The sequence below is a fragment of the Camelus ferus genome, chromosome 26 (assembly GCF_009834535.1).
Source record: "Camelus ferus isolate YT-003-E chromosome 26, BCGSAC_Cfer_1.0, whole genome shotgun sequence".
NCBI lineage: Eukaryota > Metazoa > Chordata > Mammalia > Artiodactyla > Camelidae > Camelus > Camelus ferus.
The window spans coordinates 9887986-9910862 of record NC_045721.1 but is presented as its reverse complement, the minus strand read 5'-3'; positions in this window follow the sequence as shown (position 1 = coordinate 9910862).

Below are 22877 nucleotides of genomic sequence, written 5' to 3'. Positions count from 1 at the left end.
GGAAGGGCAGCAGGTTTGGCACAGCTGTTTATAATTTTAAGCATTTAATGGAATGATAATTTGCTGTTCAGTATGTTCATTTTGAAAAGCATCACTCATTCAGAGGGAAAAATGAATAAAACCAAGCCATTTTCCTCCAAATCTGTATGGAAACATCAATATCCTTCAACCAAGAAAACAGGTGGTTAAGAAATGGAAGCATGGAAGAGACTGCCAGTGTCCCACAGAAAAAATATGTGTGTTGTGAGGTTGGTTGCATTAATTTATAAGAAGACACTTCCTATAAGAAAAACCAGAATTCCAGTTTTTCTACACTATACATTCCCAGCCTTAAAAGTCCCCCAGGAGATTTCATGGAGCCACAGACTAAAAGGAGAGACACAAATAAACAGAGGGGGTGTGTGTGTGTGTGTGTGTCTACATCCATATGTCTCAAGTTACTGGGACTAGCATTTCTGGATAAGAGATAATATGAAACAGTAGTCTAGAATATTTTCCACCCCAGTTAAATGCGGCTTCTAATGACATTAATTTAGTTGATTTCTTCCCTGATGCATCAATACCTTCACACATATTCTTCTTTTCCCTTTCTCTTTTGTATCTGAAATTAGTTCTGAAGAAATCAAGTTGGTCTTTTAATATACATTGCAAGTTCCTCAAGGCAGCTCGTGTTTCTTTGTCACCTATTTACAAAGCCTGAAGATGCCCAAACATTATCCTTTTGTAAGAGCTAGAGGCAAATGTGCGCTATGAGTCAACACAAAAGAGAAAGGAACATGACAAAACAGGGAAAATTATTCTCAGTAAGATACCAAGATTTATTTTGAATTCCCCAACTCATCAAACATTTATAGAGCCCCTATTAGGTTCAGTGGAGAATTAATAATAATAACAATAATAAATAATCTCTGCCATTCATTCATTCCTTCATTGTTTGAATATTTATCTCTAGCTTGTGTCAGGCACTGCTATTTGCAATTAAAAGCTCAAGATGAATAAGATATGGTGCTAGCCTCCGAGAAGACACACTCCAGAGGCTCAAGTCCCAAAAACAGTGAATCATTATGTGCTTACCTCTGTCCAAAGAGTGAGGGAAGCAGATGTGATGGAGAGGTGGGACTTTTGCTGTATCTGTAATGTTTTACTTCTTTATAAAACTTATTAATAAGAATATTAACCTGTATTAAATCTGGATGGCAGGCAAAAACATAGTTTTTTGCTGTATTATTTATCCAGGGTTTTTCTTCATATGTTAGAAATAATACATAAGCATTATTTTGAAAGTTGAGTCATGATGATGATGATGATACAAAATCTGAGAGCAACACTAAACATCTAAACAGGGCACCAGAGGGTACACAGATGGGCCATACAACCCAGTCTGGGAAGAAGGGCAGGCCTCAAAGCTTCCTCTGAGAACCCCAGAGCTGAAACGCTCCCCTAAGAGTCTGAGTCTGAGTCTTTGCCCAGAAACCCAGTGAAGCAGATCAGCAAGACAGACAGCCTGGCAGAGAAGCAGGACAAGACCCCATGCAGGCAATTTTGGCCCTGCTCTCCGGAAGTCCAGAGTGGGCCACCATGAGCACTAACTTGCCCTCCTGCCCTCTCCAGGGTTCTTCCAGCTCAATTGACTCTATTTCTGTCAAGTTCCTAGGTTCCCACTGATTTCCAGTTCCCTGCAGGAAGCTAGATTCTTTCAGAACCCAGACTGTTTATCTGGGCCCCAATTTATAGCCTCATCCCTGCATGTAGAGCCCTGCTCCCTCCAGGGCCTTGGATTCTGCTTCATCTAGATGCTCCTCTTCCCCATTTCCCACTCGATCAAGAACCACAACTCAGCAACCTACCATCAATCACTAATTTTACCCTAGAGAACCCAGAGGCCTCGTCTTCCCCACCTGGACATAAGGCACTGACTCCATCCTGGGCTGGACCCTGCTGACTGCAGTTTCTGAACATTTTAACTTTAGCTACAGAATGCTTTGGGAAGCTTGCTCTCAGTCAGGGCCACATCTCCTGCTGCATTACTCCGTCCCTCTGCCATTGGGTTCTAAGAAGACCTGCAGAGTAAGATAAGAAAGAATCTCTGGATTGTCAACAAATGAGTAAACACCACTTACTAAAAAGCCACTGTGAGCAAGACACTCTACAGAGCTGTGTCTTCCAACCTTCCATTCTGGAGCCCACTTGTAAATTAGCCACAGCCCTCACTGTGAGCAGCAGAGTCTTGGCCTTAACCCAGGAGAGCAGAGGAGGGCTAAATACGAGCCCACCTAGTTGAGGCAGAGTTCCTGTTCAATCTCCATGTGGGAGGGAGGCAAGCCACAAACCAACTGGTCACAGTGGAAGCCCTAAACCAATGGTCACTTCACAGCTAGTGAGAGACCTTGACCCAGACAGTACCCAGGGCAAAGGGAAGTCCAGACACAGACAGCAGAGTCCAGCCCAGGCTGGAGTTAGTGCCTACTGTCTGGTAGATAAAGACAGAGCCTCTGGATTCTCTGGGGCAGAATCAGTCACTGATGGTAGGTGCTTAGTCATGGTTCTTGATCGAGTGGGAGAAGGATACAGTTGGAAATTACCCAGGCTGGGGAGAGGGCTTAACACCATGTAAATGGAGCACATAAACCCCACCTTCAAAGGTATTTCCCCTTCCTAGAGGATACCTATGGAACACATACAAAAGATACTAAAACCATTCAAGGACTTCAAGCACTCCGTGTTACAAAACATGGGAGTGAATTATACTTCAAGTGTTCAGAAACTGAACTATTAGTCACATATTCTGAATATTAAAATGAACCAAAGCTTATTTTTTAATTTTTTTGTTTGTTGGTTGGCTGAGTTGAAGGTAACCAGAACCATTTTGGACCAGAACTAAACTTGAATATCAAAATGTTCTCAGAAGTCAGGCAATATTCCACCCAGTTCAAGTAGCATACAAAAACCAAAAAGACAGTACAAGACAACATAAGTTGAGTAAAGGGTTTTTCTTATATGACAATAAAGAATTGGAAAGTCTATTAAGATTAAGAAAAATTTCAATCTTTACACAAAAAGAAATAATAAAGACAAAATTAAAGATAATAAACTAGAGAAATATTTGTTAATTATGACTAATATGTAAAGAGCTCACTTAAATTAATTTATAAAAATCAATACCCCAACAGACGCCAGCAGGCACAGATAATGCACACAAGAAGAAATGTAATCGGTAAGGAAAATGGTAACCTTTGTTAATAAAAAAAAAAAAAGAAAGAAAGAAAAAACTATGATACCACTTTTATTCATTATAATTAATATCCTATCTGGCAACAGTCTTTTTGTGATTTATACCAATACATACCCTTTTAGGAGTTTGTATTGCTATAATATAATAAACAATATTGTATATATACTTTGCATTGGTATAACACAAAAATACAATACAGCAATACCTATCAAGACAAAAATACTCATATTTCTTGATTCATTCTCTGGAAATGCTGAAGGAAGTTTTTCAACAGAAGGTAAAAGCTACACACAAGATATTCATTGTAGGGATTGTTATAACAAGTTTTGGAAATGCTTAACATTGAGGGATGGTTAACCTAACCACAGTGCATCAGCTGCAAAACACCGCAAACCACAGCTATAGAATGGTACTGATGAAGAGAAACAATAGCAGAACATGTTTCCCATAGAATATGAAATGAAAAAAATATACAATACAAAATTCTCTTCATCCACTGATTATAATTGCACTAAAGTATATCTGCAGGTGGATAAAAATCTCAAAAACTGAAAACAGTTATGCTTGGGCTGTGGACTTGTAAGATTTTTATTGAATTGCTTTTCTGTAATATTCTCAGGGTGTTGGTACCATTGACACAATGGGGGCTGGGAGGGCCCTCCATGGAAGCCTGAGTGAAAATCAGCTACAGCTTCCATTTCCGGGACAAGCATTCACAGTAGGCCCCCACACAAAGAACCAGACCGCAGGCAGATTTCAGTGCTGCCTTGGGGACGATGTCCTTGGCTCCTACACTGCAGAGATTTTCCAGTTCCCCCTTAGTCACCTCACTCATGCTTAAAGGAGAAAGCGCAGCTACCACGCAGGGCGACAACAGATGTCCAGGCGCTGAGCCATCCCGTAGCTGTAATTTGTCGTGCACAGGGGTGTGTGCGGATCCAGCAGATGAGAAGCAGACCTGCCCTCTTCCTCGTGGGTTTTTTTCTCTCCCTACTGCTGCTGCTGGAACAGCTAAGTGCCAATTATCTCCCGAGCGTGAAAGCAAATATTGTGATAGCCCGACAAGCTCTACAAATGTTAGAGGATACTGGAGGGGGTGGTGATGGGCTTTCTTGGCTTGGTGTCTCTTTATTCATCGTAATAGCTCTTATTAAAGGAGGATCTAGTAGGTGCAAAACTCTGTGCTAACACCTTCAGTACTTGGCATTCTTTATTTTCTCTTCCATCTCGTGGCATTTTTGTCTCTGCCCTTCCTGAATCCAGAAATAAGTTTGCTCTGATTTGCCCAGAGTTCCATCAAACCATCAACCCATTCTCAGGATCCAAATTAACATGGGGCAGTATGAAGACTCAAAATATCTGAAAACCTGACATGACAGATAGACAGATAGGGATTGATTTTAAGGAACTGGCTCAAGCAATTGTGAAGGCTGGCAAGTCTAAAATCTGCAGGGGAGGCCAGCAAGTTGAAGACCTAGGGAAGAGCTGATGCTGCAACTTGAGTTTGAAAAGAGTCTGAAGGTAGAATTCCCTCATCCTCAAGGGACCTCAGTCTGTAATTTTTTTTAATTGAAGTATATTTGAATTACAATGTTGTATTAGTTTCTGGTGTACAGCATAGGGATTCAATAATATAGATATTCTTTTTCATCATAGATTATCATAAGTTATTAATACAGTTCTCTGTGCTATAAAATAGGAACTTGCTGTTTATCTATTTCATATATAGTGGTTTGTATTTTTAAAAAACTTTCAACTGACTGGAATGAGGCCTAACCGCGTATGGCAGGTAACCTGCATTACTCAAAGGCTACTGGTTTAAATGTTAATCTCATCTAAAAAAAAAATGCCTTCACAGCAATATTGAGACTGATGTTAGACCAAACATCTGGGTACTGTGACCTAGTCAAATTGGCGAATAAAATTAACCATCACAACAGGAATTAGACCATGAGGAGACATTACAAGGGTGCACATTTTGCCATCTGCTAGAGTTGTGGAAAAAATTGAAATGGCTCGCTTGCGAGGCAATATGCTCCTGACCCCAGGAACGTTCATCCTGATACTGATTTCTTCTGAGTCAAATATCCCATGACTGTATGATTAATAGAGCTAATTCATGCAAACTACTTTTAACTGCAAGAAATTTTAAATACTAAATAAGGCACCCTTCCCCCACTCCATTTTATGGACAAAGAAACCGAGATTTGAGGAGGTTAAATGGCTCATCCCAGGACAATCATCTGCATCTTCCAGTCTAAGCTCTTTCCACTACAGCGGGATCTGTGATACCAAGGCGACGTTTCAAGACAATCACTGGCCACACACTATCACTTCTTCAGGTCACTTCAAACCAGCCCCTACCCTGCTCATCAACACACTTTCAAGGAGGAGCAACTCCTACATGAGTAAAGCATGAAACAGACTCCAAGAACAAAATGGGGCCCCTGGGGATGGGGTGAAGTTTATCCTGGACTAGCACAAAAGCTCTCCTGGGGCAACGCTCCTTTTCTTGGCAGGGAGTCATGTCCAAGCTGAAAGGACCATAATGAGGGCTAGGGGAAAGGAGACTTGAAGTAAAGGAGCCCAGATCCCCAGAGAAAAAGTATCGCAGAACTGGAAACCGAACGCCCAGCCATTCATTCATAGCAGGTGGCCTCGGCCCCAAGTAACCTCTGGCTGATAGTGGCATCTCCAGCCCTCAAATTTTTCAGACTAAAACACCTATAGGACACACAAACTTGGCTCATGTTAATATTGGCCACCTTTCACTGAGTAACTTCAATGGATAGTTATACTAACAAAATCTCTCTCTTTATTCTGTCTGGGAGGAGGGAAGGGGAAAATGAAAGAAGGGCATGAAGGCAGAAGGAAGCCTATCGTGCCCCGTATTTTCACAATCCCTCAGGCACCCATAGGAGTATTAAGTTGGTAGTTGAGAATTTGGGTGTTTAGAACATGGACCTCACCCCTTCCCAACACATATGACTAACAGCGGTGACATCACCAGGGATCTGAATCAAGTCTCAGCCTGCGAACATCTTGGTATCCTCCAACAGAGAAAATGTAAGTGAGGATTCTCTAAATGAAGACTTAATTAAAAGGCACAAATACCATTGTACCACCCACAGCCGCACTGCTCCCTTCCACATCCCCTCCTTCCTGGTCTCCCCCTCCAGCCGCAATCATGCCTCCAACAACCACGCCATTGGCACCTCAAAGTGGTTGGGAAAGACATTTCCTTCGCAACTAATTGATTCACTGCTTTTCACTGTGGGAGAGGAATTTTTTTTTTCTCTTTGCTTCATGGTGTCTTTAGCCCACTGAAAGCATTTCTCATACGTTTCCCTTTGTAGTCTTTAAAAAGACGTAATTACATAATGGCTGGCTTCTTTTGGTTACGTGGGAAATCAGCATCTCCGTAGCTTTTTCAGACATACTTAATAAGAAAGCCATTAGAAAGGCAAAGAGAACCCTATCATTATTTTCCGGTTTCCTCCTTAATTATAGACAATCATTCTGAAGGAGGGGGGACAGCTTCTGTGACAAAAGTTGTCTAGCATTTAACAGAACAATTTAGAACCAGACTGAATGGATCAACGTTATGTCAACTTGCAGATGCTCCACAAAAAACGTTTAAAGGTTGTTGGATGGAATGAGAAGCTATTTCAGCCTTTTCTCCTTTCCCCTCACTCCAAAAATAGAGGGTTTATCTCCCCTCTACTCAGGAAAGTTCAGGTAGATCTGCCTCAAAGGCACCAATTAAAGCACAATACATCCCCAAATTCTTCCTCTTTTTGTTCTACGTAACACAAGAAATACCACAACCAAAAGAGCCACTGACATTTTCCCCACTTCTATACATTCTTCTTTGGCAACAGTCCTATCCTCAGAAATTTAATTCTAAAATTCTCTTGTGCTTCCTGTCTTAGTTTAGGCAGCTGTAATAAAAATACTGCAGACTGAGTAGCTTACAAAGAACACAAACTCATTTCTCACAGTTCTGACAGTTGGGAACTCCAAGATTAAGGTGTCAGCAGATTCAGTGTCTGGTGAGAATCTGACTCCTGGTTAATAGAAGGCCATTCTTATTACAACTTCACATGGTGAAAGGGGCAAGGGAACTCTCTGGGGTCTCTTTTATAAGGGCACTAATCCCATTCATGAGGGCTCCACCCTCATGGCCCATCCCATCCTAAAAGCCCCACCTCCTGATCCCATGACACTGAGTGTTAGGTTTCAACATGTGAATTTGAAGGGGACACAAACATGCAGCCTGTAGCACTGCCCTTATTCTCAGATTGGTCGATAGTCCTAGGCCAGAGAAATATGCTTCTGAGTCCGGAGTGGATGCTGGTGCTGGCAACATGGTGGCTTTCACTCAACGCAGACACAGTCAAGTCAAATGCCCCTGAATCCAGAAGGACACAACCTCTGTCCAGGAAAGTCACAGGATGGCAAACTGAGACAAGGTGCAAAATGCTTACCTGTTTCCTGTTCAAGGTGTTCATTTGTCTGACTTCCCACCATGAATATGGCTGAGGGGAAACTGTCAATGGCCTCTATAGGAGACCACCCCACCAACATCCAAAAAAGGATATACTAGCTTTTAAACACATGAAATTTCTCATTCTGTTTATTTGATGCTGCCCAAAAATGCTCTCCAGGCTTTGAGATGGACGAAATGGGAGTCAGGATTCTGGGTTATGTTCCTATCATACCTCCATAACTTAGACAAGCCCCTCTGTCTGTATTCTAGTTCTACCTATAAAACAAGAAGGATAAATACCTTCTTTACCTATGTTACTGGATTGTTTGGGAATCAAATCAGATAATGCTGATTAAATAAACCACCTTGAAAATTATAAAACGTACAACAAATTCTTCACAGTTTTCTACTGAATTAACCCAAACAGTGCGGATTTACTCTGTTATCTGGTTTATATGTCTTGTTCAGGCAGCCTCTACTGTTTTCCTCCCTGAAAGGAAGAACAACTCGTCCAGGTGACACAGCTAATGAACAGCAGAGCTAAGATTCTATCATAACTTCAATGATATCAAGAGCCTGCTCTGTTAAACATTAATCTCTCCTTCTCCAAAAATTCAAGAGGTAAGGTGAGTCTAGAGACATTCCTCAAAGCCACCAAAGCCACCAACCAGACCTTAGTGAGCCCCTCTCCTACCTCTCAATGTCACACAATAAGAATACCTAATATATGAGGCAGGCAGTCATTTTTTTCTTAATAAGTAATCCCTTTCCATAAAACTTTTTTGAATGTTTTTCAAAAGGTAAACTTAATTTAAAAAATCACACAGTAGAGAAGGCTCCACCTGGGAGTGAGGGGGGAGATTCTGCAATTCTCGAATCATCCCCACTCGACACCACCAGGGTAACCGCTGCTAACAGCTTCGTGTGTTGTGAGTATTTTGAATGTTTTTAAATACAAATTGGATCGTTCCCTATATACTATCCCACAACTTAGTATTTTTAATGTAATATATGTTAGACAGCTTTTCATATTAACACATACACATCTACCTCGTTATAGTGGTTGTAAACCATAGTGTTCATGTACCATAATGAATGGACACTGCCACCTCCGGATGGGCACGTAGGCTATTTCTTAGTGTCTATGTGTTTGTTTTTGTTATTATTAGAAAGCAGCAAGGAACATCCTGTACATATCACTTTGCAAATTTATGAGTTTATCTATGAAATAAATTCATAAAAGTAGAGATGGTGAGTCAAAGGAACTGAGCATTGTAGGTTTTTATAGATTGCCAAATTTATCTTCCAACACTTGTACAAATTTGTTCTCCCCAAACACAGTGTAGGAGAATATCTGTTGGCATATATTTTAGCCAACTGAGGGGATTATCCAGCTTTTCCATCTTTGCCAATCCAATGGGGGTAAAATGCTCATCTCCCCATTTATTTTGTATTCCATTATCAGTGAGCATGAATCTCTTTCTATTCTTTTTATACAACCTCCCTCTTTATGTCTAATGCCCATTTTTCTCTGAATTTTCCGCCTGTGTTCTATTTTTAGGAGTTCTTTGGGTTTTATAGAAAATGAGTCCTTTTGTTACAAGTGTTGCTGTTATTTTTTTTCTCCAGTCTGTCTTTGGACTTTTTTTACGCTATTTTTTTCAAGTAGAATTTTTTATTTTTATATCGGCAAATCTGTTTATCCTTTTCTTTAGAGTTCTAAGTTTTATATCATACTTAAAAGAGCCATGCCCATTCCAAGATCGTTTTTAAAATTCATAAAAGTTTTATTCTAGTGTTTTTATAGATCTGTATTTTTATGTTTAAACATTTGATCCTTCTGGAATTTATTCTGGTGTAAGAAAGGAAGTGGGTGTCAAGCTTTACCAGGTGGAACAGTTCCTCTTACCAGGAAACCATACTACATTCATAGAACAAAAAGTTTATGTTGCACATATATCACCTATTGAGTGTCCCAGGGCCCCTTCAACCTCACCAGCTCTTCATTTTGCCTAAATGATGACCTTGACTTGCATGCAGCTTACCCCACCAGGCCTCAGTTTATCTGCTGACATGGGAACTAGTAAATGCACTGACATCAGTCACCTCGGGACCCCTTTATTAACTTGTTTTCCTAATTTGGCAATTCTTAACCTTTCTTTCTGCCTCTTTGGCAGAATCATGTTCTTAAAATACACAAGATCACCACAGAAATGAATACATGAAAATACAGTTCTATCCAAAGACCCGTTGGTCTGTGGAGCCCAGGTTAATTGGGACTCCCTTCCTTCTCCTAATGTTGCAAATACACTTTGTGGAGGCAAATACAAAAGCCTCTCCCACAGACAGACTATCCCTACTGCTGCCAGCTAGTGTCTCTGAATCTTAGCTTCCCTTTGCCTCAATGTGTCCTTTGCAGTCGCTGACTCACACTCAGCTAGTTTGCAGTTCTCTGCTCTGTATCAGATGAGCCACTGCCAAGTTCCTAAGAGGTGAGCAGGGTTGAGAAAAAGGGAACTTACATAAAACAATACCATCTTCTCTTGCTTTTTTGTTTCCATCCTTACTCTCATTCTTCCCCCTACCTTGTGCCAACATCTTCTGCCCTGCTGCTTCCTACAAAGGTATCTCTGACCACACAGTCATCCAATTTACATCCATGAATTACAGTCCTGTTATATACAGGCAAAAAAAAAAAAAAAAAAAAAGTCATATATTCTTGTGAGTATGTGTCTATCATGAATTTGGTTGAGTTTCTTGGTCCCTAAATAAGTATATCCTTCCCTGTGTCACCATATCGTAAGTCCTCCTGATTCCTGCCTTGAGAAATGAGTTGACATCAGAAGGTCAACTCATTCAATGAACTGTTTTCGATGAGCTGTTACCTGAGACCATTTTGAGAGCAGAAGAAAAATGATCACAGCAGATTCGTGTGTTGAGAAAACTTTGTGAATGAGCTATGAGTTGAGCGGGGCCTCACACAAAGGGGAAAATCATACCTTGCAGATACTAGGAAATCTGAAATGGGAGTCCGCCAGCTTTGTCTGTGATGTGTAACATGACTGGACCATTAGCTTTTGCCTTTGCTGAAAGCCAACTCTAGCATCTGGAGCAAGGATATCAGAGTCCCCAAGGGCATCACCATACCGAGAATTCTATAGCCTGTGTGGAAGAACAAAGAGTTTAAATCACGTTCACCTTTGCCTTTGAAGGTCAAAGAAAGCAATCAATCAGCAACCCTTTGGCTCCTTAGTGACTAGAGTACAGAACACCAAACACTCACACACCCTCTCTTTCTCTATTTCACTCTCTTCCTTATCAACTCTATGCCGAAAGAGTAACTGAAAAGACTATTAAAAAGAGAGAGAGAGAAAGTGGCGAGTTCGTTGACAAAAGCAAATGCATTGATAAGAATCTCAATTCTTCTCTTAGATGGACCACTTGGACAGTAAACACACGCACAAAAAATTTTAACCTCTAAGTAACGAATCTGTCACAGAATTGTTACATTAAAAAGAGACTGTAGGCGTGAAAAGACATTTTTTAATTGTGCATGAAAACACATTTTTATTTTTTTAACATTTTTTATTGATTTATAATCATTTTACAATGTTGTGTCAAATTCCAGTGTTCAGCACAATTTTTCAGTTATTCATGGACATATACACACTCATTGTCACATTTTTTTGTGAGTTATCATAACATTTTGTGTATATTTCCTTGTGCTATACAGTGTAGTCTATTCTACAATTTTGAAATCCCAGTCTATCCCTTCCCACCCTCCACCCCCCTGGTAACCACAAGTCTGTATTCTCTGTCTGTGAGTCTATTTCTGTCCTTTATTTACGCTTTGTTTTTGTTTGTTTGTTTTTGTTTTTGTTTTTTAGATTCCACATATGAGCGATCTCGTATGGTATTTTTCTTTCTCTTTCTGGCTTACTTCACTTAGAATGACATTCTCCAGGAGCATCCATGTTGCTGCAAATGGCATTATGCTGTCGGTTTTTATGGCTGAGTAGTATTCCATTGTATAAATATACCACCTCTTCTTTATCCAGTCACCTGTTGATGGACATTTAGGCTGTTTCCATGTTTTGGCTATTGTAAATAGTACTGCTATGAACATTGGGGTGCAGGTGTCATCCTGAAGTAGATTTCCTTCTGGATACAAGCCCAGGAGTGGGATTCCTGGGTCATATGGTAAGTCTATTCCTAGTCTTTTGAGGAATCTCCACACTGTTTTCCATAGTGGCTGCACCAAACTGCATTCCCACCAGCAGTGTAGGAGGGTTCCCCTTTCTCCACAGCCTCTCCAGCATTTGTCATTTGTGGATTTTTGAATGTCGGCCATTCTGACTGGTGTGAGGTGATACCTCATTGTAGTTTTGATTTGCATTTCTCTGATAATTAGTGATATTGAGCATTTTTTCATGTGCTTTTTGATCATTTGTATGTCTTCCTTGGAGAATTGCTTGTTTAGGTCTTCTGCCCATTTTTGGATTGGGTTGTTTATTTTTTTCTTATTGAGTCGTATGAGCTGCTTATATATTCTGGAGATCAAGCCTTTGTCGGTTTCACTTGCAAAAATTTTCTCCCTTTCCGTAGGTTTTCTTCTTGTTTTACTTCTGGTTTCCTTTGCTGTGCAGAAGCTTGTAAGTTTCATTAGGTCCCATTTGTTTATTCTTGCTTTTATTTCTTCTAGGAGAAAATTTTTGAGATGTATGTCAGATAATGTTTTGCCTATGTTTTCCTCTAGGAGGTTTATTGTATCTTGTCTTATGTTTAAGTCTTTAATCCATTTTGAGTTGATTTTTGTATATGGTGTAAGGGAGTGTTCTAGCTTCATTGTTTTACATGCTGCTGTCCAGTTTTCCCAACACCATTTGCTGAAGAGACTGTCTTTATTCCAATGTATATTCTTGCCTCCTTTGTCAAAGATGAGTTGACCAAAAGTTTGTGGGTTCATTTCTGGGCTCTCTATTCTGTTCCATTGGTCTATATGTCTGTTTTGGTACCAATACCATGCTGTCTTGATGACTGTAGCTCTATAGTATTGTCTGAAGTCTGGGAGAGTTATTCCTCCAGCCTCTTTCTTTCTCTTCAGTAATGCTTTGGCAATTCTAGGTCTTTGATGGTTCCATATGAATTTTATTATGATTTTTTCTAGTTCTGTGAAATATGTCCTGGGTAATTGGATAGGGATTGCATTAAATCTGTAGATTGCCTTGGGCAGTGTGACCATTTTAACAATATTGATTCTTCCAATCCAAGAGCATGGAATATCTTTCCATTTTTTAAAGTCTTCTTTAATTTCCTTCATCAATGGTTTATAGTTTTCTGTGTATAATTCTTTCACCTCCTTGGTTAGATTTATTCCCAGATATTTTATTACTTTGGGTGCTATTTTAAAGGGGATTGTTTCTTTACTTTCTTCTTCTGTTGATTTATCGTTAGTGTAAAGAAATGCAACTGATTTTTGAACGTTAATTTTGTAACCTGCTACCTTGCTGAATTCTTCAATCAGCTCTAGTAGCTTTTGTGTGGACCTTTTAGGGTTTTCTATATATAGTAACATGTCATCAGCATATAATGACACTTTTACCTCTTCTTTTCCAATTTGGATCCCTTTTATTTCTTTCTCTTGCCTGACTGCTGTGGCTAGGACTTCCAGGACTATGTTGAATAGGAGTGGTGATAGTGGGCATCTTTGTCTTGTCCCAGATTTTAGTGGGAAGCTTTTGAGTTTTTCACCTTTGAGTACTATGCTGGCTGTAGGTTTGTCATATATAGCTTTTATTATGTTGAGATATGTTCCCTCTATACCCACTTTGGCGAGAGTTTTTATCATAAATGGGTGTTGAATTTTATCAAATGCTTTTTCTGCATCGATTGAGATGATCATGTGGTTTTTGTCCTTTCTCTTGTTGATGTGATGTATTACATTGATTGATTTGCGTATGTTGAACCAGCCTTGTGTCCCTGGGATGAACCCTGCTTGGTCATGATGTATAATCTTTTTTATGTGTTGTTGGATTCTATTTGCTAATATTTTGGTAAGGATTTTGGCATCTATGTTCATCAGTGATATTGGCCTATAATTCTCTTTTTTTGTAGTGTCTTTGCCTGGTTTTGGTATCAGGGTGATGGTGGCTTCATAGAATGAGTTTGGGAGTATTCCCTCCTTTTCAATCGTCTGGAAGAGTTTGAGAAGGACTGGTATGAGTTCTTCTTTGTATGTTTGGTAGAATTCTCCGGTGAAGCCGTCCGGTCCTGGACTTTTATTTGTAGGGAGGTTTTTAATTGCTATTTCTATTTCCTTTCTAGTGATCGGATTGTTCAAGTGTTCAGATTCTTCTTGATTCAGTTTTGGTGGACAGTATGTTTCCAGAAACTTGTCCATCTCCTCTAGGTTATCCAGTTTGGTTCCATATAGTTTTTCATAATATTCTCGTATGATATTCTGTATTTCTATTTTGTTTGTTGTAATTTCTCCATTTTCCTTTCTTATTTTGCTAATTTGTGCTCTCTTTTTTTTCTTCTTTGTGAGTTTGGCCAGAGGTTTGTCGATTTTATTTACTTTTTCAAAAAACCAGCTTTTGGTTTGGTTGATTTTTTCTATGGTCTTGTTAATCTCTATTGTATTTAATTCCTCTCTGATCTTTATTATTTCCTTCCTTCTGCTGCTTTTTGGGGCTTTTTGTTCTTCTTTTTCTAATTCATTCAGGTGGTGGGTTAAATTGTTTATTTGAGATTGTTCTTCTTTTTTGAGGAAGGCCTGTATCGCTATAAACTTCCCTCTTAGCACTGCCTTTGCTGTGTCCCATAGGTTTTGAGTGGTTGTGCTTTCATTATCATTTGTCTCAAGGTATTTTTTAATTTCAGCTTTGATTTCCTCATTGATCCATTGTTTTTTCAATAACATATTGTTTAATCTCCATGTTTTCCTTTTTTTCTCCTTTGTTTCTCCGTTGTTGATTTCCAGTTTCATGGCATTCTGGTCAGTAAAGATGCTTGAGATAATTTCTATCTTCTTAAAATTGTTGAGGTTTCTTTTGTGCCCAAGTACATGATCGATCCTGGAAAATGTTCCATGTGCACTTGAAAAGAATGTATATCCTATTTTTGGGGGGTGTAATGCTCTGAAAATATCCACCAAATCTAGTTTTTCTACTGTAGTATTTAATTTCTCTGTTGCCTTGTTTATTTTCTGTCTGGAAGATCTGTCTAGTGATGTTAATGCAGTGTTAAAATCTCCAACTATGATTGTATTCCCATCAATATCCCCCTTTATCTCTGTTAGTAATTCTTGTATGTACTTAGGTGCTCCTATATTGGGTGCATATATATTAACGAGTGTAATATCCTCATCTTGTATCACCCCTTTAATCATTATAAAGTGTCCTTCTTTATCTTTCTTTATGGCCTTTGTTTTAAAATCTATTTTGTCTGAAATCAGTACTGCAACACCTGCTTTTTTGGCTTTTCCATTTGCATGGAATATCCTTTTCCATCCTTTCACTCTCAATCTATGTGTCCTTCTCCCTAAAGTGGGTCTCTTGTATGCAGCATATTGAAGGTTCTTGCTTTATTATCCAGTCTGCCACTCTGTGTCTTTTGACTGGAGCATTTAGTCCATTAACATTTACAGTAATTAATGATAGATGTGTGTTTATTGCCATTTTGAACTTATCTTTGCAGTTGAATTGGTATATCCTCTTTGTTCCTTTCTTCTTCCTTTTGTGGTCTGGTAATTTTCCTTTGTATTATCATGGATTTTATTTAATTTTTGTGACTCCTTTGTAAATTTTTGGCTTGTGGTTACCCTTTTTTGTAAATCTATCAACCCATTACTATAACCGTTTTTATTAAACTGATAGTAACATGATCTCAAACCCATTCTACTGTTAAAAAAAATTTAAAAAAGAAAGGAAAAAATATTCTATATTTCCCTGCCTCTTTTTTTCATTCAGGGCTTTGAATATATCTTGCCACTCCCTTCTGGCCTGTAGTGTTTGTGTAGAGAAATCAGCTGAGAGCCTTATGGGGGTTCCCTTATAACTTACTCTTTGCTTTTCTCTTGCTGCCTTTAGAATCATTTCTTTATCCTTGACTCTGGCCATCTTGATTATGATATGTCTTGGTGTGGGTCTATTTGGGTTCTTCCTGTTTGGGACCCTCTGAGCTTCCTGTACTTGGATATCTGATTCCTTCTTTAAGTTTGGGAAGTTTTCAGTCATGATTTCTTCAAAAACCTTTTCAATCCCCTTTGATCTTTCTTCTCCTTCTGGGACCCCTATTATGCGAAGATTAGGACGCTTTATATTATCCCATAGGTCCTTTATGCTATTTTCATTATTTTTTATTTGCTTCTCTTGTAGTTCTTCTGAATGGGTGCTTTCTATTGCCCTGTCTTCTAGATCACTAATTCGTTCCTCTGCGTTATCTAGTCAGCTTTGCACAGCTATTAGATCATTCCTCACCTCTGTCAATGAGTTTACCCATTCTACTTGGCTCTTCTTTATAGCTTCAATTTCATTTTTGACATATTTTATATCTCTAAACACTATCTCTTTTAATTCCTTCAGCAATTCGATCACTCCTTTTTTGAAATCTTGATCTAGTAGGCTATCGATGTCTATTTCGTTGATCTTTCTTTCAGGGGATTTCTCTTGTTCTTTTAATTGGGAAAGGTTTTTCTGCTTCTTCATCTTGCTCATACCTCTTTGGCACTGTGGTTTATGGAGTATCAGTTGTTTATTTTGGTCCTTAAGGATTTTATCTACCTAATGCCTATTTAGGAATAGAACTTAGGAAAAAAAGAAAAAAAAAATAAGAGAGAGAGAGAAAGAATTTTTAAAGAAGGGAGAAAGGGTTTGAAAACAGTGTATAATGAATAATAGAAGAGTGAATTGAAGCAGAGTATTAATCGGGTTGAGACGTCCTTTTAAAACCTTTACAAAAAAAGGGGGGGGGAGATGAATAGATGTATTTGAAACCTGTGTCTAATCAATAGCAGGACATCAAAACCCAAGAGAAACAGAAATAAATTAAGAAGTAAAAATTAAGAGAGTAATAGAAAATAGAACAGGTAAAAACAGATTTAAAAAAAAGGGGGGGGGTTGTCGGTGTTCTCCTGGAGTCTGTGTGCTTTTACTGTGAAGTCTTTCTGTCTTCGTCCTGTTTTGGAAGCTCAGCTTGCTGTTTTCAGAGGCCCTCCGTTGGCGCCCTCTTCTGTGCTGCTCCCAGCACCTGTCGGCAAGCAGATCGCGCCTCCTCCTAACACTGGGTCAGATGCAGCTCTCTGCTGTGGGCGGGCGGGTCGCTGCCCTCCTGATGCTGCAGTCAGATGTTGCAGACTGGCCAGGTAGGAGGGCGGATCGTGCCCCCTCCCAGCACCTCGGTCAGGGGCTGTGTTCCTGCCCGAAAGGCGGGGGGCCGCTCTCGCTCTACCTGCGCTGCTGGTAGCTCCGCTGCTCTGTGCGGCTGCGCGCTCCGCCCTGGTCGGCGCTCCGCCCTGGTCGGCCCTCCGCAGGTGGGCTCGGGGAAGACCGAGGGACAGCCCTGTCCCTGCTCCGAGCCAAAACCCAGCTCCTTGTTTGTCTTTGTGGAGCAAGTTTTCTGAGGGACCAGGATGGAAGGATCCTATCTGCCCCGAGCTGCAGGCCAGTCTCAGTCTGGCCTTTGAGGCTGCTAAGCCCTTCGGTGCGGATGCAGGTTTCGCCCCCGCCCCCGCCCCAGTGCTAAGCGCAGAGGACATGGCGGCTGTGCTTGAGCCCCGCCTCTCTTCCCCCGAAAACTTTCCGCGGGTTTTCAGAGATGGGGGTGTGCACCCTTCCCCTGAGAGCACATCAACCTTGCTGTTTTATGGAGGGCCCAGGTTGTTCTGCCCTGTGCACCCACAGCCACGGCGCACAGCCCCTTGCGTTCCCCCGGGGCTGCCTTCGTGCAGCCACTTCCGTCCTCCACCCGGCTTGTGCAGCCTGGCCCTGCCCGCCACTGCCGGCCCGCGTCTCAGGCTGGGTGTCGGGGGGACGCTCTGTGCCCATTTAACTTAGTTCTGTTAGTCAAGGGCTGCTCTGTACAGATCCGAGCCTCGGAGGCTCCCCCTCCTTCCCCCTGTCTCAGTTGGAGAGGGGAGACCCAGCGAGCGAGCGCCAGTCCTCCTTTGCCGCTCCCTCCCCCGCGGGACCCGTCCCGCGCTGCTTTGCCTTTTGTTCTTTCTTTTTTCCTTTTCTCCTACCAGATTTTTGGCGTCTTTATCTTTTGAAGAGGGCGATGTTCTGTCGGAGTTCCACAGGTGCTCTGGTTGGCTGAGTGGGTCTGTAGATGTGGGTCTTGGTGTATTTGTGGGAGAGGGTGACCTGCGAGCGTCCTTCTACTCCGCCATCTTCTCCATCCCACTGGAAAACACATTTTTAAATTGTAAAGACGAGTCCAATAAAGATACAATGATCATCAACAATAGTATTTTTCTTCAACAAACTTAGCTCAAAAATCATAAAAGCTTCAAGTTGTGGACCTCAGAAAATTTATTTTAGACCTCTTTCTGTCTGATGTAAGATTACTCATCCCCGTACACACAACACAAGGCCAGGAAGAGACCATAGGGGCATCTAGTATCACCTCCAACTACAGAAGAGGAAATAAAGGATCAGAAAGGTTAAGTGAAGGATCCAAGGTCACAGGGAGTCAGCTCAGAGCTGGGACAAAACCACAGATTTACTAACTCTGTGATCTTTCTAATGACCCCACGCCACCTACCAAAAACAAAAGTCTAAAGCTACATTGTTATAGAAAGCCCTGCAGGGCTGGTTAGCCTCCTTTCCCCCTATCTTCCGTCTAGCCTTCCCCACTCTGCTCTCCGCCCCAGGAGGCTGACGTGTATGGACTACCTCCACCAGCAACATTGCCGTCAGAGCTGAGTTTAGTCAAAAAGAGCTCCTGCAGGAGGATGAAGGATCAGAAGGCAAAGAGGTCAGGATTTTTATTTTCTGGGCTCCCTTCCCTGCAGGTGTTGCCCTGAGAGCACAGCTCCACCCAGCTCTGTCTCCCTTTGCCCCTTCATGCCCCAGGGTGTGTTCTTGTTTCCTAGGGCCCCCATAACAAATGACCATAAACTGAGTGGCTTAAAACAACAGAAATTTGTCTCACAGTTATGGAGACTGGAAGTTTGAAATTAAGAGGAGTCATGATCTCTCTGACGGGTCTAAGGAAAGGTCCTTCTTGTCCCTTTCTGGCTTCTGGTGTTTGCTGGCCACCCCTGGCATTCTTTGCTTTGTAGAGAGCTCACACCATTCTTCCCCTCTGTCATCACAGCTGTCATCCCTGTGTCTCTTCTCCTTTTATTATAAGCATGCCAATCACGCTGGACTAGGGCCTCTTAATGACCTCAGCTTGACTCAGCTACAGCTGCAAATCTTTCCAAAAAGACCACATCCATAGGAACTGAGGATTAAAACTTCAACATGTTTTTTGAGGGACATAATTCAACCCATAACAAGGTGGTAACAAGGCCCAGCTATTACTCACCCCAGGGTGCGGGGTTATCATTTGTGTTTTCATGTTCAGGCAGACCTCCTTTTATTGCATTTTGCTCTATTGTGCTTCACAGACACTGCAATTTCTACAAATTGAAAGTTTGTGGCTACCTTGCAACAAGGAGTCTTCTTGGTGCCGTTTTTCTAAAAGTATATGCTCACTTTGTATCTCTGTCACATTTTGGTAATTCTCGCAATATTTCAAACTTTTTCATTATTACTAAATTTAGTGATCTGTGGTCAGTGATCTTTGATGTTAATATTGTAATTTGTTTCATATTTTTCATTGCAGTATAGTTGATGTACAATATTGTTAGTTTCAGGTGTACAGCAAACTGATTCAGTTAAACATATACTTTTTTTTTCAGATTCTTTTCCATATTGGTTATTAGAAGATATTGAATATAGTTCCCTATGCCATACAGGAAATTATTATTCCCATTTTATGGATGAAGAAATAAAGATTCAAAGAGATTAAATAACTTCCCTTCCTTTGAACATATCTTCTGAGCTTCAAAGCACAGCTTATACAGTGCCTTATATTGCCCTGATTAACCAAAAGCAGAACCTGAATGAGGCAACAATGAAAAATGGGTGAATTTATTTCCAGTCTCTCCCTTTTTCTTTCCCAATCACCTGATACCCCTCCAGCACCCTCCTGTGGCCCACAGCTTCTCAAGGTCCCCAAACACCTGGTCTTGATATACTTTTCCTGGGCTTTGCTCCCTGCTCCAGACCAAGCCCTCATCTTGGACTCCTTCCCCTTTGCCTGATAGAATTAACCTCTGAAAACTTAACTCATCCTTGCTCCAAATACTGGTTTGGGTAGCATTTTTAAAAAAAGGAGTCCTAGAAAGATCACCATGATAGAGTGAGAGGAAGTTTGGTATTAAGGACAGTAGGAAGATTCACCCCTACAGTTTAAAACACAATGATCTGCTAGGACACAACTGAGATCCTTCTCCGTAAAAACATTTCCACTAACTCCCATCTGTTTCCCAGAGGTGCTGGTTCTCGTACAAGGTGAATGGAGGTTGCATGGGACACTGCCAGCATCTTGAGGACACAGTTCATGTCTTATTCATCTTCATATTCCTGCTGCTAATACAATTCCTGGCACATGGTATGGGGTCAGTATCTCTTTGTTGAGTAAATGAAAGAAGGAATGAACTGAACAACATGGGGTGAACCAACATGTCACTGGCTCCAGCTCAGTCAACTCAGCTAATTTATTTCTCTGGCCACTGTCCTAAGGAAGCAATGACATTAGCCATAACAAAAATATGCACTGCCATGTCTCCTTCATAGAAAAACAGCCTGAATAAACAGGATAGGAACTCAGATAATAAAGAGAACTCATTCCAGTGAGGGAGGCAATCCAACTCTATCCAAACGCTCAGAGATTCTGAACACTCAGAACTTAAGAAAAAGTACATCTAGACTCCAGGGTCATTGAGTCCTCAAAACCATATCCTTTTTCACAATTTCATCTCAGATTTGGGGGGTTTGGGACCCAGTACCGAACAACCTACATGAATACTCTGCAAATCCAGGATACAAAGGCAATTACATCCGTCATTTTTCCAATTTTACCTGAGGCCATTATCTCAACCTTGAGATTCTTGCCATCCTAAATCCCTATGGATTTATCCAGTGATGTGCTGGAGCTAGCTCTCATCAGCTAATGAGGGCTAATTGTTAAGTTTTCAGGAGTTTTTCAAGGCAGTTGTTAAATATAGAAATTGTTCAAAATTAAATTATGTAAACACATAAATAATTTATATTCAAAACAAAACAAAGGTAATAAATATTTAAAACTCATTGCTTCCTAATTATTGCTCTACATTTCACTGCTATGCATGCCTTTAAGTTGTGATGTCTGCTGCATCTGTATGGTGGAAATATGATATAAGGGTGGACTGCCACACATCCCTTCCCAACACTGTGTCCAGCGCCACCACGGCACATTGGCACCTTGCAGTCAGCCACAGGGGCAATATTTACCACAAAGATTGGCAATGCTATAAATAGGGGCTTCCTCCCCACCAGGGAGCCAGTTGTTAAACATTTGTCAGCATACCACTGGATGTGTGCCACCCCAAACTTTTTTGGGTTGGAGGAATGCCTAGACACAGAGCCAGGCTGGAAAAGAATGAGAAGAGTCTAGTGCTCTGATGCTATTGTTTCTTGCTACCACCATGTCCCTGAGGATGCTAATACACTCATTGATGATCCCTCTCTGATCCAAATTCCAGCACAGGACACATGGCACAGCTCTTCAACAGAGGATAATCCATCAGTCTGAGTGCTGGATTGGCCAGGGACCCCAGCTTTGGCCCCCAGAGGTGTAGCTCTGCATACTGGGCTCTTGTGAGCCAGTATATTATATATTATATATATATTATATATATATATATAAATGGAGTATAATCTTTAAAGTTATGAATCACTATGTTGTACACCTGTAACTTACATAATACTGTACCTCAATTATTCTGCAATAAAAAAGAATTAAAAAAGAATTTGAAAGCTGTTGCAACAAAAAAGAAACCTAATTAAATTCTGGGGAAAAAAAGCAAGTCATTTTATAGGCATTTTATTCCAGATGTAAAATTAGAAGTTAAGACAAATAAACCATACATCATCTTATACTTGCCAAAATACTTTAACTTACATCTTACATTGTTTTTCTCAAACATCTTTTGAAGTATGTCCTATTATTTGTGTTTTACAGAGAACATTGAGGCTCTGAGGTAGTTAAGTAATTTTCCAAGGTTACACAAGTGACAAATCCAAAACTCTCCTATTCCAAATCAAAATTTTCTTTATAATATTCCTTCTAAAGAGATGGGATTCCAACTCAACAGAAGCTCTCTCCTCAGAATTCCTTATCCCTGCTTCTGCCATACTTATTTCTGTAACATGCCTTTGCCCCATGATAGCATCCTCACCTAAAATGTCTTCTTTCCTCCTTCCTACCCTTCCAAATTCGATCCATCCTTCCAGACTCAATCAGGGCTCAATCAAAACACGTGTAAAAGAGGTATTCCAGCGATCATTCACATATGTACTCCTTATATTGATTAAGATTGCAGTCTTACATTTCACATAGTGATAAACAAAGTGTTTCTAGTATTTACACGAAGTTAAATCTCTTCCAACCTGGGTGATTATTTAAGACTCCATAGAACAGGTGATGTTTGAGTTGGTCCCTAAGGTGAGAAGGTGCTGATGGAATATTCAGATGAGAAAATTATATTAAGAATGGCATTTTTCTGAATCCATAAGCAGAGCTTTAAACGTATTTTTGAATATATGCTCAATTATAAGACTTACATGGAAGGCTAATAAATAATAGAATTAAAAATAAAAAGAATATAAGTGCTTCAAATAACTTTGAAATTATCAAGGTAAACCTCCCATTTTAATACTTCTAATTTTTTATTTTGAATTAATCTTAGAATCACAGCAAGTTGCAAAAGTAGTACAGAAAATTTCTGTGTATCCTTCATCCAGCTTTTCCTGATGTTAACATCTTACTTAACCATAGTATAATTCCCAAATCCAGAAAATTAATATTAGAACAACACATGAAACAACAGTTTTCAAGATACTGGGC